At 50.5% G+C, this 14,060-nt stretch overlaps 1 protein-coding gene across 6 annotated transcripts in view; it reads right to left on the reverse strand.

The window, feature by feature from the left end:
- The window catches only part of SGTB (small glutamine rich tetratricopeptide repeat co-chaperone beta), a 792,782-nt gene that overhangs the window by 30,962 nt on the left and 747,760 nt on the right, over positions 1-14,060 (reverse strand). The gene's annotated exons all lie outside the window — the stretch shown is intronic.

The raw sequence follows: 14,060 nt of genomic DNA on the forward strand, positions 1-14,060 counted from the left end.
GGGTGGGACGGGTTAGGGGAGGCCAAGGCGGGGTGGGGCGGGATGGGGCGGTTGGGAGAGCAGGGTGGGGCTGGGGCAGTTGTGCAGTTTATACGTTATTCCAATGGAACGGCCAGGAGCTAAACTGCGAACCAACAATGGTGCGTCGGGATGAGGATGGGTGGGTGGATGTGCTCAGGGCAGCCACATTAAACGTGAAGGAGCTTAACTTGCCTACAAAGCGCTAGCTGGTGACGAGGGAAATCTGGAACCAGGGGTTGGACATCATGTTCCTTCAAGAAACAAGGCGGGTGAGGAGAAGCGTTCTTTGGGGGCCAGATAGGACAGGCAATCTGGGCCTCTGGGAAGACCAAAAAAGGAGCAGTTGGCATCCTGGGAGATATGAAGGTACGGTGGAAGTCCGATGGTAGGGCCTTGCTAGTCTCAGGCACTCTAGAGGGGTTGCATCTTACGTTGGCCAAGATTTACTGCCCGAACCAAGGGCAGCTCCTATTCTTTCAAGATATACTGGTGGAAATAAAGCGGCAGGTGGGTGGGCTACTGCTCCTGGGAGCGAACGGGGCAGGGGGCCTGCAAGCGGGGAGTTTGTTTCCACAATCTCTTGGCAAAGGAAGGCATGCTGGACGTCTCGAGGGAGCTCCACCCCGAGACCAGGCCATATACTTTTTTCTCCTCTGTCCATGGTACGAGAACGAGGATAGACTACTGGTGTATTCAGAGGCTGTACATGCATAGGGTACTTAGCTGTGACCTCACCCCCAGTAGCTGGACAGATCACAACATGGTTGCAATGGGAATCTCCATGGTAGCCCTATGAACGAGAGATTCCCTCTGGAAGGGCAATGACATGCTTTTAAAGGTTGAGGTATTTGTCGAGGAGATGAGGAAAGCGGTGCAGGATTTTCTCATCTTCAATGACACAGGAGAGGTTTAACCTTGTACGGTCTGGGAGGTGGCTAAGACGACATGGAGAGGGCTGTTGATTGAGGAAGGGGCAAGGAAGAAGAGGATCAGGGCATTGTTAACGGAGAGCTTGAGGAGGGAAATTAGTGATCTTGAGGTCGAGGGATAGGGTGGGGAAGGGGCTGCTCAGGCAAGGTTGGTGCAGGCCAGGATGAAGAGGCAGGAGCCAAGGGAGCTTGAAGTGGGCAAGGTGGTGCAGGGGTTGCAGTCCCTCCGGCAACGCTATTATGAAAAAGGGAATAAAGCAGATGCCATGTTGGCGTCCAGACTTAGGGGCCATCGGGCAGACCGTAGGGTGAAGGGAATTGAGGACGCTTCGGAGAGGCTCCACTCAACCACGACTGGTGTACTGGACGAATTTGTTAGGTCTTACGAGAAGTTATATGAGAACGACAAAGTGGTGGGCGACAGCCCGGTGGACCAGTACTTGTAGGGAATCCCTCTCCAAAGCTTGATAGTAGGGGCGAGATAGAAGAGCTGGAGGGATCCATTTGGGGAGAGGAGGTGAGGAAGGCAATCCGGGGGATGAAAATAGGGAAGGCACCTGGGGATGATGGATACATGGTGGGATTCTTTAAGACCATTGCTAACAAGTTGGTTTCGCATCTGGTGAAACCCTTCAACCATGTGCTCGCCACAGGGAGGGCCCCTCCTTCGTGCGGGTGGGCCCTGATATCGGTTATCCTGAAGGAAGTGAGGGACCGTAGGAGCTTCAAATCCTACCGCCCCATATCGCTCATAAATGTGGACGGTAAGGTGTTTACGAAGGTATTGGCCTCAAGAATGGAGCGTGTCATGCCCCGGCTGGTCAATGCTGACCAGGTTGGATTAATTAGGGGGAGACAGGGGGCGAATACACTCCGGAAGACATTACACGTAATTGACCAGGCTGCGAGCAAGGAGGGTAATCCTGTATTGCGGTCCCTGGAAGCCCTGGGATAGGGCTTTCTCTATGGCGTCCTTCGGAAATACGGGTTTGGTGGCAGGATGATGAGGGGTATTCAAGCGCTATACACTTCCCCCACTGCGAGGGTGGCGGTTAACGGTAGGCTCTCTAGGACTCTGGAGTTAAGGCAGGGGACGAGACAGGGATGCCCGCTGTCCCCCCTGCTATTCGCTCTCACCATTTAACCTCTGGCAGAGAAGTTGAGAGGGGTGTTCCGAGTGGAGGGCATTGTGGTGGTGGGGAGGAAGTATAAACTGGGCCGATATGCGGATGATGTCCTCCTACACTTTACAAACCAATTGAACTCGGTCCTGGCAGTGATGGAGCTAATAGAGGAATATCGGTCTTTCTCAGGTTTTAAAGTATACCGCCAGAAATCGGTCTCATTTCCATTTGCTAGAGACGGAATGAGGGAGGTGGAGGCACTCAGGAGTCTGGGGATGGAAATCCAGGGGGAAAGCATCCGATACCTGGGTGTCAACCTCACAAGGGCTCTGGGGGACCTTAGTGGGGCTAATTACCTCCCTCTAATGAACCAAATTGTATGGTGAAATGGTGAAATGGTGGAATGGGACAAGCACAACAGTTCATATATGGGGCGGCTCCATGCTTTGAAAACTAATTTCCTTCCGAAGACACTATTCCTGTTTCAGATGTTGCCGGTGCAGGTTCCTGAGGAGATCTTGAGGGAGGCAAAGCGGCGGATGCTCTGCTTCCTCTGGCAAGGACAAAAGCACAGGGTTTCCTGTGATGCGTTGGTGCTATCGAAGGATCAGAGGGAGGAGGCTTCCCAGACCTGACCCTTTACTATAAGGCCTCCAAACTGAGGGCAATGGGGCTGCACCTCCAGGAGAATGCGGATAAGCAGTGGGTCTTTTTAGAGAGCCTCCACCTGCACCCCGCAATGGTGGGAGAGTGGCTCTGGGTCCCACAGGAAAGTATCCCTAGAAGAATTAGGGAGCACCCGATATTGGGGGTCCAATGGAAGGTAAGGTGGCGTGGCATGGGTATGAGAGGGGTCACTTCATGGCCCTCGCCGATGAGTCACATCTGGGCCCCACCGATTAGGGACGACATTCCCAAACTTGAGAGATACCAGGGATGGTTCGAGGCGGGACTGACCAGGGTGGGTCAGTTATGGCGGAACGGGTGCTTTATTGGGATTCAGATTCTGGAGACAGCTCTGAATCTGGGCAAGCTGCCAGTTTTTCTTTACTTGAGACTGAAGGTGGTTCTCACGGCAGAGAAATGGAGGGACCTGCTACAGAGGGATCTCACCCCTATGGAGAAGATCCTGGACACACATGTGGACATGAAGAGGCCTCATCTCTTTAATATATGGGGCATTGCTGGAAGTGAGGAAGGATGTAGTGGTGGGAGAGGGACCTGGGGTGGGAGCTGGAGGACAATTTATGTGGAATGATGTGCATGAGGGCCTTCAAGACCTCAGCAGCCTGTCAATTTAAGCTCCACGGCATTAAGCTGTTGCACAGATGGCAATACGATCCTGTGAGACTGTCAAAAATGTTCCCGGAGAGATTCTAAGATGACGGATGTGGCGAGGAGCCGTGAGTAGAGATCTCTCCCGCCAGGCCGCGATAATAAAGCACCTCAGTGTGGCATTGGGGCAGGAGAACGGCGAAATTTCTGCTCAGCGGCACCTGCGACACAATATCTGTAGTGTCGGCCCGCGAGGAGGCCAGGGCCACGCGCACACCAGACGCCAGAGTACCAGCACGGGCAGAGGGACATATGGCATCCAGCCAGATAAGGCACCCAGCCAGGTGCAGACTCCCCTCAGCGGTCCTGCCAGTCCCGGTTCATCCACCTCCTGAGTGCGGTACGGAGCGCGGCAGAGGGAGGACGAGCGCCCCTCCGCAGACCAGCAGGGAGGCCGTCGGCAGAGGAGAGCAGAGCTGCGGCGCTGTGTTGGGAGACAGACGGAGGAAGGGGGCTGCAGTGGAGGAGGGGCCCCAGAAGGCGTGCAGGCCATTTTCGGTGGCAGGAGCACAGGTGGAGACAAGGGGAGCCAGAGAAGTTCATCGGAGCGGGACCCCAGCTGTACGTAACCCGCGGCGGGAGTCGGGCAGGGGTGCTTGTCCTGCTTGAACTAACCAAACGGATTTGCCGGGGTGGGAGTGCTGCTGGATAGGGGAAGAAGGGGGATGAAGCAGTCCCAATGGAATGACAGTATCCCGGCCCGGTGGGGGCGTACCCACTGGAATTGCACACCCACAGAGGTAATGCAGGGTTTAGGATTCCCCGGGAAGTTTTTCCCGAGTCAGCAGAGGGCCAGGAGCGACGGGCCGAGTGCCCTATGTTAGGGAGAATTCTCTGTTTAGGCTGAATTTCCGAACCTAGTGAGTCCCCCAGCAGCTTTGCTGGATTTTTGGGGTTTAGTTTTTTCTCCTGCCAAGAGTGAGACTCTTTTACCCTCACTCTTGGGCATGATTTGAGTGTGTTTCTTTGAATCTAGATGTGGTTAATGGGCTATGGGGTCTTTTACTCCATGTGTTTTTGTGATGTGTGTTACACAGCACCCTCAGTGCAGTGACACAGGGGTGTCATAGCGACCCCCCAGTATAGACTCCATACCCTGGGACTGACTACTGTCTCCCAGGGCATGTAAAGTCACCATTGACTTTACTAGTCTTAAATTCTGAACAGAACCAGTACAAACCATCATATTGTGGACGTACTGGCTGGGGCAATTCAATTGCCCCGTGGTCTGTTAGTCGAGGGGGCACGTCTCCGTCCCCCCTGATCGAGTTTTGGCTGGTGGCAGTGGAAAGTACTTTTTATATTCAACCGCAAATATTTTCCTATGGGATTTCCCATTGTTTTAGGCTACTACCTTTATTTAATTATTTACGGTAGCCTCGAACATACCGCCGGTTTATTTAATATTAATTCTCCGGTTGGTATTTTTTGCCGAAACTCGATTCTAAAATGGCGTTTGTGTTCTCTTCTGTGACTCCAACCCAAGTCGAGCCCTTTTGTTCCACTTTTTGGCGGGCTTCTCCACAGAAGCCCTCCAAAGTGGTGCCACTCTGTCTGGGGTACTTAGGAGGGGTGGAGGGGAATTTAGGCACCCTGGACTGAGTTGCCTAGGCAACTCAAGTCGCACTCCGTCCTGATTGGCCCAAGTGGTGAGCCGGCCGGCTCACCACTTAGCATGTTTGAGTGATAGCTAAACTGAGTGAATGGGGGTTTTCTGCATAAAAGCAGGGCTTTGGGGACTGGAACTTCAGAAGTCGCCACAGGACCTAAGAATCCGACGAGGGAGAAGCTGAGCCGACCTGCCACGACACCACCACCGGTGGAGCCCTGCTGGACCGTCTCACCACTTTTCCCAAATACAGAGGAGATCTCCCGCCGGAGAGTCTTCTTCCTTTGACTGGTGGGGATAACCAGTTTCACTGTCTTGTTGCCTTCCCGACGTACCTCGTGGCCGCCTTACCCGTGCCAAGCACCCCGGCAACCGGAATACCACGTTTTACCACGACCGCGAACAAAGGTACCACCTTTAACCGGAAAACTCTGCGGCTGGTTTCTTCCCTGGTAGTGCAACGACCTTCATCTTTCCTCCAAGTCGAGATCTTCTCTTCCCCTGGACGACGACGTGACTTGCACCCACTGCCAGGAACAACTGCCACCGCTGGAGGATCCTTCCCACTTAAGGTACCGTGTCCTGCCTGGCTTCCCTTGCTACCGACTGTACGGGGTAGATTTAGCCCCCGGCTTTCAAACCTATATTAGCCTGGGACACCCTGGCTAAACCTTCCTAAGCCTCTCTGAACTCTTTTTGAACTCTCTGCAAGACTTTCTAAGTCTAGTGTAACTGTGTGATCTTGGGCGCATTTGTGCTCTGCTCTCTCTAAGAGTGGGCCCAGCCTTTGGACTTTGGCTCACCAGTGACTTTTGCTCTGCTGCCTTGCTAACAGTGTTCCTGAACCTTAGAGTGGTGTACCTTTCCATATTCTGTCTTTTTCCCTCCCTTTCTCACAAACTTATTGGAGTGCCATCTAGTTAAGCGCTCACCTCTGTATGAAAATAAGTGGTGTTTTACTGTGACTTATCTGATAAGGAAAAGGGGTGTATATATTACAATAGTGACTGTGTTTAGAATATTTTACAATAAGAGTGCTGGAGTGTTTCAAACCGTGTGTTTTTAAATAAATAATTATATACTTTGATACCAAAGCTCTGGTCAGTGTTTGCTTGTATTATCGTGTCTGAGTGCCTATTGTGTATACTTTGCATACTGCCTAACTCTTCTTGAGAGAAGTCTGACTGCTCAGCCACAGCTACCAGGTAAATCTGGGTGGTACAGACTGCTACCAAGTGGGTTTACTGCCAACACCTGTAGTCTTAAATCTTTTGCAGTGTTCCCCAAGGGAACTGCACAGGTTTCTGCCTAACACCCTAGCAACCTTAGGTCCCAGGGCCCTCCTCTGGATTGTTGTTAAAAAGTTGGGGGAGTTCTCAGTTGGGGCGGAGGGGGGTGGGGGATAGGTGGGGGTGAGTGGTCAGTAGGAAGATCAGGTTCTGTTGGCAGGGGGCAGCTGGGGCTATGCTCTATGGGATGGATTGGATCATGGAGAAGTTGAACATTCTCACATTTAATGTCAGAGCTAAATACTCCTGTAAAAAGGAAGAAATTGGAGCACATGCTCAGAAGGGAAAGAGGGGACATTTTAATGCTGCAAGAGACCCACATCAGACTCCGGGACAAGACTAAGTTGTGTTGAAAGGGGTACAACCTTGTAGGGCAATCTAATGCAACTGAAAAAAGTTGGGGGTCCTGACAGCGGTCCATGAAAGCAGGAACTTGCAGCTTCACGGTACCTTGGTGGACAGGGCAGGCTGGTACGCATTTGCTAATGCCACAATAGATGGGCTTCGTCTCACCTTGGCCACCATCTACTCACCGAACTCTGGTCAAGACGTTTTTTTGCGGGAGACACTGGGGAAGCTGGAGTAGTTTGCTAGAGGGGAGATAGTTTTGGGCGGGATCTGAACCTGGCCTGGCACCCAGCAACAGATAGAAGTTCGGGAGGTAATCGGAGACAGGGGACTCCTTCAAGGTCCCTCTGCCAGATGATGGCACACTTGGCACTTAGAGATGTACGGCGAGAGCTTAAGGATCAGCAAAGGGGACATACGCATTACTCTCAAGTTTATAATTCTATGTCGAGAATTGATTCTTTCTGGGTTTCCTGTTGGGGGAGGTACAGGGAATGGAAATAGGGCCAATCTCGCTGTCAGATCACGCTCCCTTATGGCTGGAGGTAAAGACGCCTAGCAGAAATAAGGGAACGTGGAGGTGGAGGCTTCCTCAGGACATACTTCAGGATCCCATTATGGGGGACGCTATTGGGGAAAAGATCCAAGAATACTTTGCCCTCAACGACACAGGTGTAGTAAGGCCAGGAACGGTGTGGGAGGCCTTTAAGGCGGTCATTAGAGGGCACTTTATAGCCATGAAGGCGTTGAAGGATAAGCAGAGATACCAATGGGAAAGGGAGTTGGAAAGGAAACTAATGGATATACAAGGGGAACTCTTAAAGAGCCCCACTCGGACTCTGAAGAGGGCTCTAAGACACGTGCAGAGGCAGCTGGACGCGCTTCGGACAAAAATAGCCGAGACGAGTTTGCTCCGTCTCAGGCATTGGTATTACAAAAAGGCCAATAAGGCTGACACACTTCTAGCTAGGCAATTGCGGGCCAAACAACAAAATCTCACGATCAGGGAAATACGGAATGCGTAGGGAGAGGTGCTTACCGGCACCAGAGACATCAGGGAGGTATTTAGAGGCTATTATCAAGATTTATACACCTCTGGGAGCCCTAGTGGGACTGACCAAGATTCTTATCTGGGAACTCTCCCCATACTGCAAATGTCGGAAGAAGAAAGGGAGAATCTGGAAGGGGACATCAGGTAAAAGGAAGTGAGGAAAACAATTTCAGGGTTCCAGATGAACAAGGCGCAGGGGCCTGAGGGGTTCATAGCAGCATTTTATAAAAAGTACGCTGAGGCTCTGATCCCTTTTCTAGAAAAGTTGTTCAATTAATTCTGTGAAGAGGGAAATGTGACCCTGACTATGAATGAGGCAAAGGTTATTGTGTTCCACAAGGCTGGGAAGGACCCGTCCCTCCCTGAGTCTTATCGCCCAATAGCCCTGATTAATTTGGACTCTAAAATGTACTAAAAAATTCTTGCCACAAGGCTGTCCCCGCTCCTCCCCAAGCTGATAAATGAAGACCAGTCGGGGTTTATCCCAGGCAGGCAAACTCATGACAATCTGAGGCGCATAATACACCTGGTGGAGAAAGTTGGATTCAAGCAAACCCCAGCAATCCTTCTTACAGTCTATGCCAAAAAGGCATTCGACCGGGTGGATTGGTCTTTCCTGTTTCGTACTCTTTCCCGCATGGGGTTTGATTCCATCACAATCGCCATAAACGGGGAGGTCACGGGCAGAGTGGAGCTTACAAGAGGCACTAAACAAGGGTGCCCGTTTTCACACATACTTTACGCGATATTCCTTGAGCCTCTGCTTACTAGCATCAGGGAAACGGCGGTTATTGAGGGGATTGAAATGGCTGGCAGGCAGCACAGGGTGGTCGCGTATAGGGACGACATGTTGGTTGCCATTACCGACCCGATTCGCAATCTTCCGGAGGCAATTCAAGAACTAGAAAAATTTGGGCCGATCTCAGGTCTGAAGATCAACAGGAATAAATCAGAAATCCTACCCCTCGCAGGGGATAGATGGGTGATCAAATGGGTGGCACTCTCCCTGGGCTTAAAGATCGCAGATTAAAGGGTCAAATATCTCGGCATAACCCTAACTGGCAGGGTGGATCAGCAGGACCGGGGGGGGGGGAACTATCCGGACCTATTGGAGAAAATTAAGAGGGATCTGGATAGGTGGAACCCGCTTGCGATTTCATGGTGGGGAAGAATTTCCTCTGTGAAGATGACCATTCTCCCGAAACTGCTGTACTTCTTTCAGGCTATCCAGATCAGGGTCCCCAAATCATTCTTCAGGGCACTCACTAAGGCTATTTTCACCTTTAAATAAAAGAAGAAATCCCCAAGGGTAGCTGGAGCGGGTCTAGCGGCCCCAATCCTAGAGTGGGGCATGGCACTCCCGCACTTTTTCAGGTATTATCAGGCTGCGCAAATTTGGATCCTGAGAGAATGGATGGGTGAGCTGCAGCAAAAGGTTTGGGCTGAGCAAGACAGGGCGGTGGCAAGAACACCGCTGAGGGAGCTGCTTTGGAGGGGGGGCCAGTATAGGAACCTAAACCTGCGCATCAGCGAAGTAATGAGGGCCCCGTTGGACGCATGGGACAACCTAGCACGAAGAGGCACATTAACAGGGGTGCCAGGTCCATTCACACCAATGTTCGGAAACCCAGAATTTCCTCCAGGGATGGAAAAGCGGGGATATGCGAAATGGGAAAAGGCGGGGTGTACGAAACTAGGAGAAATGATGCAGGATCAAGAGTTAATCTCTTTTGAGGCATGCAAGAGCAGCCTTGGCCTTAAGGAAACAGATAGATTAGGGGTAGGAGGAGGGCCTTACTTGGCCCTCCTCCTACCCCTACCTGCGAGGCTAAGAACCTTAAGGTCATCTTTGACTCCACACTTTCCTTCTCAGCACATATCTCTGAGGTCTCTAAAAAGTCAAACTTCCTACTGCACCTCCTCAGATGTACTATGCCTTTCTTCTCCTTCCCTCAGAGGCTCACTGTCTCCCAAGCTCTGGTTCTCTCTAGGTTGGACTATTACAACAGCCTCTTTCTAAATCTACCTGCCTCTACTTTTCGCCCTCTGCAACTTAACCAGAACAGGACTGCGAGACTTGTCCTTGGCCTCAAGTCCTGGGATTGTAGCTCTCCAGCCCTGAAATCTCTCCATTGGCTCCCAGTGGATGCAAGGATTAAATTCAAAACCCTCTGCATTGTCCACAAGGCTTTCTGGGGGCTGGGTCCAAAATACCATCAGCTATCCCTCTGCAAATACCTCCCCTCTCGAGCTCTTTGCTCCTCTACCTCTAACTCCCTCCGGGCCAAGCGTTTTTCAAAGAAACGAGCTGGGGGTAGATCTCTATCTTCAGCTGGAGCCTCCTTCTGGAATAGCCTCCCTGCCAATCTAAAACTTGAGGAGGACCATCTCCGGTTCCAGAAGAACCTCAAGACCTTCCTTTTTGCTTCTGCCTTCGGTTCCCCTCTCCCCTGCTGATCTTCTCTCTCGGCACTGTGCACCTGGCCACCCTCTGTCCCCTGGGCTCAGGTACCTGCTCACCCTGCCACCCTCCTGCACTGCCTCCTGGCCACTCCTTGCACTGGGGACTGTATCTGTACTCATACAGCCCCCCCCCCACTCCCCCATTTTTCCTTTTCTGCACTTATAAGACTCCCAGTTTGCTGCCTTAAACACAGCACTTGCCACTTGCTGGCTGCACTATCACTGTTTTATTGCCTCCATGTCTATTTTTATTTATTATTTATCTGCTCTCCTCTGCTCCGCACTTTCCACTCTCCCCCTTCCATGCACTTTTTCCCTTTTTCCCTTTCCCATGCACTTGCGTGTTCTCAATGTCACTGGGCTTAGTAAGATCGTTGTTGTTGTTGTGTTGTGTTCTCCCCTTTTCCCCTCCCTTGCCTAGTCGTGCTCTGAAACACTGGTGTACGAGCGCGATACAAATAAAATATCATATCAAATATCATATCAGATATAAATACGAGCAGCTCAGGAACTGGCTAACAACCCCTTCCATTTGGCAGGCGGCAACAAGTAAAGTTTACGCTGACTGATTCTGGTACCAAGAAGCTAGTGTCGGCACTCTATAGGCACATTAATGTGCAAGGGGAAAGGGTCAAGTGGAACGACATGGTAAAGTGGGAACAAACGCTGGGAGAACCCATCAGTGATCGGCAGTGGGAGGAATTATGGGGAAATATCCCGAAACTGACCCGCTTGGTCCAAATGAGGGAGATGTGGGTAAAGGTGGTGATTCAATGGCACCTCACTCCGATGCGGCTGAACTCAATGTTTCCAAATTCGTCCAAATTATGTTGGAGAGAATTTGGGGGGAGGGTACATGGAGACATATCTGGTGGGACTGCAAGGGGATTCAGGGCTTCTCGGCAGAAGTGAAGGCGCAGATGCAGCAGAGGTTTCCTTATGTGGCCCAAATGGGGGGAGATTTGGATGTGCAGGATTAAAGACCTGGTAGTGAAAAAGCTCACTAAATCACAATGGAGGGGATTTATGGGCCTGCTAATAGCGGCTTGGGCGCAGAGTTAGAAACAGCGAAATCCCCCTCTGATATTTGGTTGGCTTCAGAAGGTCTGGACTCTTGTAACAATGGAAAAATTATCCCACACCCTGCAGGGCACGTGGGGCTCCTTTGTGAAAGATTGGGGAGGAGGTGTTGAAATACTTGCAATCGGACTACATGGAACAGTGGTGTCCACACAAAATAAGAGTTTTGGACATTTTCACGGTATGAATGGACACCAGCTGATGCAGAGAACTGATCTTCCGGAGGGAGTGGGGGGGGCATGTTGGGGGAGGGGAAGAGTTATTGTGTGTTGTTTATGAAAATAATAAACATATTTAAAAAAAAATAATAATAATGTTCCCAGTTGTGAGCCCTTTATGTTGGCACGGTTGCGGGCAAAGGGCGGACTTCTGGCACATGTGGTGGGGGTGTTGAGAGGTTCAGGACTTTTAATGCGAAATCCGGGGCTGGATCAAGGAGGTGGAGGGGGTGGACTGGGGATTGAACCCGATGCTGATGCTATTTGGCTTGGAGAGAGAGGATGACCACTGGAAAACCCTGCTCCATATGGTACAGTATTTGTTGCTCACTGCCAGGGCATGCTTAGTCAGGAATTGGAAAAGGACACACCTCACATGGCTTGAGGAATGGGTTGCTAAAGCTAAGGACATATTCCTCATGGAAAAGATCACAGCCGCAATACATGGGGGGAGTATGACGTTAACGGCTGAAGTTCATGAAATCTATGGAGGCTCTGGCATGGGACGAGAGGTGCCCTGAGCACGATGCCCGAATCCCACAAGGGTAAATGTCTTTGTTAACTGTGCACCATGCTGGGATTTCTTAACGTTGCATGGCCGGTTGGTATAGGAAAGCCCCAATCTATGTTGGGGGTATGGTTGGTGGTGGAGGGAGGGGCGGGAGGTTCCATTAAAAATAATAAAAAACGTATTTACAAAAAAAATGATTTATATGTATTGTTTTGTATTATGATAAAGCTTGTTTGATCAATAAACATAATAAAACATCATAAATATTTTATAATCAAAGAGCGGGGAATGACCTTTACCCTGGGCATTAACCTTAGCGAACATATACAGTGATGGCCTGATTGCTTTGTATAACTCGTGCAAATCCACTCTGCAGTATGTTAGGCATTCTCCAGTTGTACACATTTCTTTTTAACATTTTTATTAAACAGTTGGAGCAAAATACAGTAGCATAGCATCATGAGGGGGCAACATCACAAATGAGACAATTACTGTAAACCCCTGCACCTCCCCCGATTACGTCTGAATCCCTCCAGCAGGTGTAATCCACTTCCATTGTCCTCTTCATCCCTTCATACCCTGACCCAGATATAGCCATGCCAGCCGGGGTTTAAAAGTTAGGGTTGGATATTTGCAGACATATTCCAGAAGAGGTGACCAAATCATGTGGAATTGGTGGAGCTTACCCTCCCTTGCTGTGGTCACTCTCTCCGACACCAGCACATCCCAAACCTTTACCCACCATAAACTCATACGGGCCTTCCAGCGTCACAAAATGGTAATGTGTGCTGCTAAGAGCAGCTGTGTCAATTGATTGGCTCGTGCCCCGGTCTTGGGATAGACACCCTCCACTGGGGACCCCAGCAATATAGTTTTAGGGCAGATGGGGAGTTTTCTCCCTGTTATGTCTTCTATCAAGTCCACAATGTCCTCCCAAAACAACTGGACCCGGGGGCAGCTCCACCACATATGGAAATATGTCCCTTGTATCCCACAGTTCTGCCAGCAGGTGGAGGGAATAGAGGCCTGAAAATGATGGATCTGTTTTGGGGGTAGTACCATTGAAAAAGAAGTTTTAGGACACATTCAGTGTTTATTACACATCTAGAGGATGAATGGGCTCTGGTCCAAATGTCTAGCCATTCTATGTCGTCCAGCTGATGGCCTTGAGCTGCTTCCCATCGAGGCATAAAGTCTAGTCTGCGGGGGGTTAAAAGATCCACCCTCAAGAGTTTATATAGTTTTGAGATAGCCTCCTTGCCCCCACTTTCTCTGATTGTCAGTTCCAGCGGGTTTAACGTGCGCAAGGCTTTTTGTTTAATCTCGGGGTTTGTAATCCAGTGCCGCAACTGGTGGTAGGAGAACCTGTCTGCCTCTGGTAGGTAAATGTGAAGGGTTGTCCTCCCACATATATTTGAGCCAATGTTTGCAGCCCCCCGTTTCCAAATTCCAAAGGCCTACCCGGAGTGAAGGATGGATTGCCAAAGATAGGGGAGAGTGGACCCAAACCCCTTGGTATTTTATTCCCCTTTAGGGCATCCTCCTAAATGTTCAGGGTCACCTTCGTCGAGGAAAGAAGAAGTGGCCATTGTTTACGCACCATGTGTGGGATGAATGGTAGAAAGTGGAGGAGGAGAGAGGATTGTGATTGCTGGACCTCCATCCATTTCGGTGGTGAAGCTTCGGATGTCCATGTCATTAAATGTATGAGTTGAGCTGCCTCTGTGTATTTCCGTAGATTAGGCACCCCCAGACACCCTATGCGGGCACCTTCCACCATGACTTTTTTTTTGAGGATTCTGGCTCTTTTACCCCACCAGATAAAGCTAAGGACTTTCTGTTGTAATTGGTCTAGTGCTGTTTTTGTTTGGGGGCTAATCACCGGGAGGGAGGCGCAACAGTACAATAGGCGAGGGAGCAGGTTAATTTTTACAGCCGTAATTCGGTCCATTAAGGACATCTCTTGCTTAGCCCATCTGTCTAGGTCCTTCTCAAGCAGCTAGAAGAAGGGGGGAAGTTAGTAGCATAGAGGTCAGCCGGCGAAGCCGTAAGCCGGACCCCTAAGTATTCAATTGTAGTAGT

This window comes from Ambystoma mexicanum, chromosome 6p, assembly GCF_040938575.1.
Source record: "Ambystoma mexicanum isolate Mex_15411 chromosome 6p, UKY_AmexF1_1, whole genome shotgun sequence".
Taxonomy (NCBI): Eukaryota; Metazoa; Chordata; class Amphibia; order Caudata; family Ambystomatidae; genus Ambystoma; species Ambystoma mexicanum.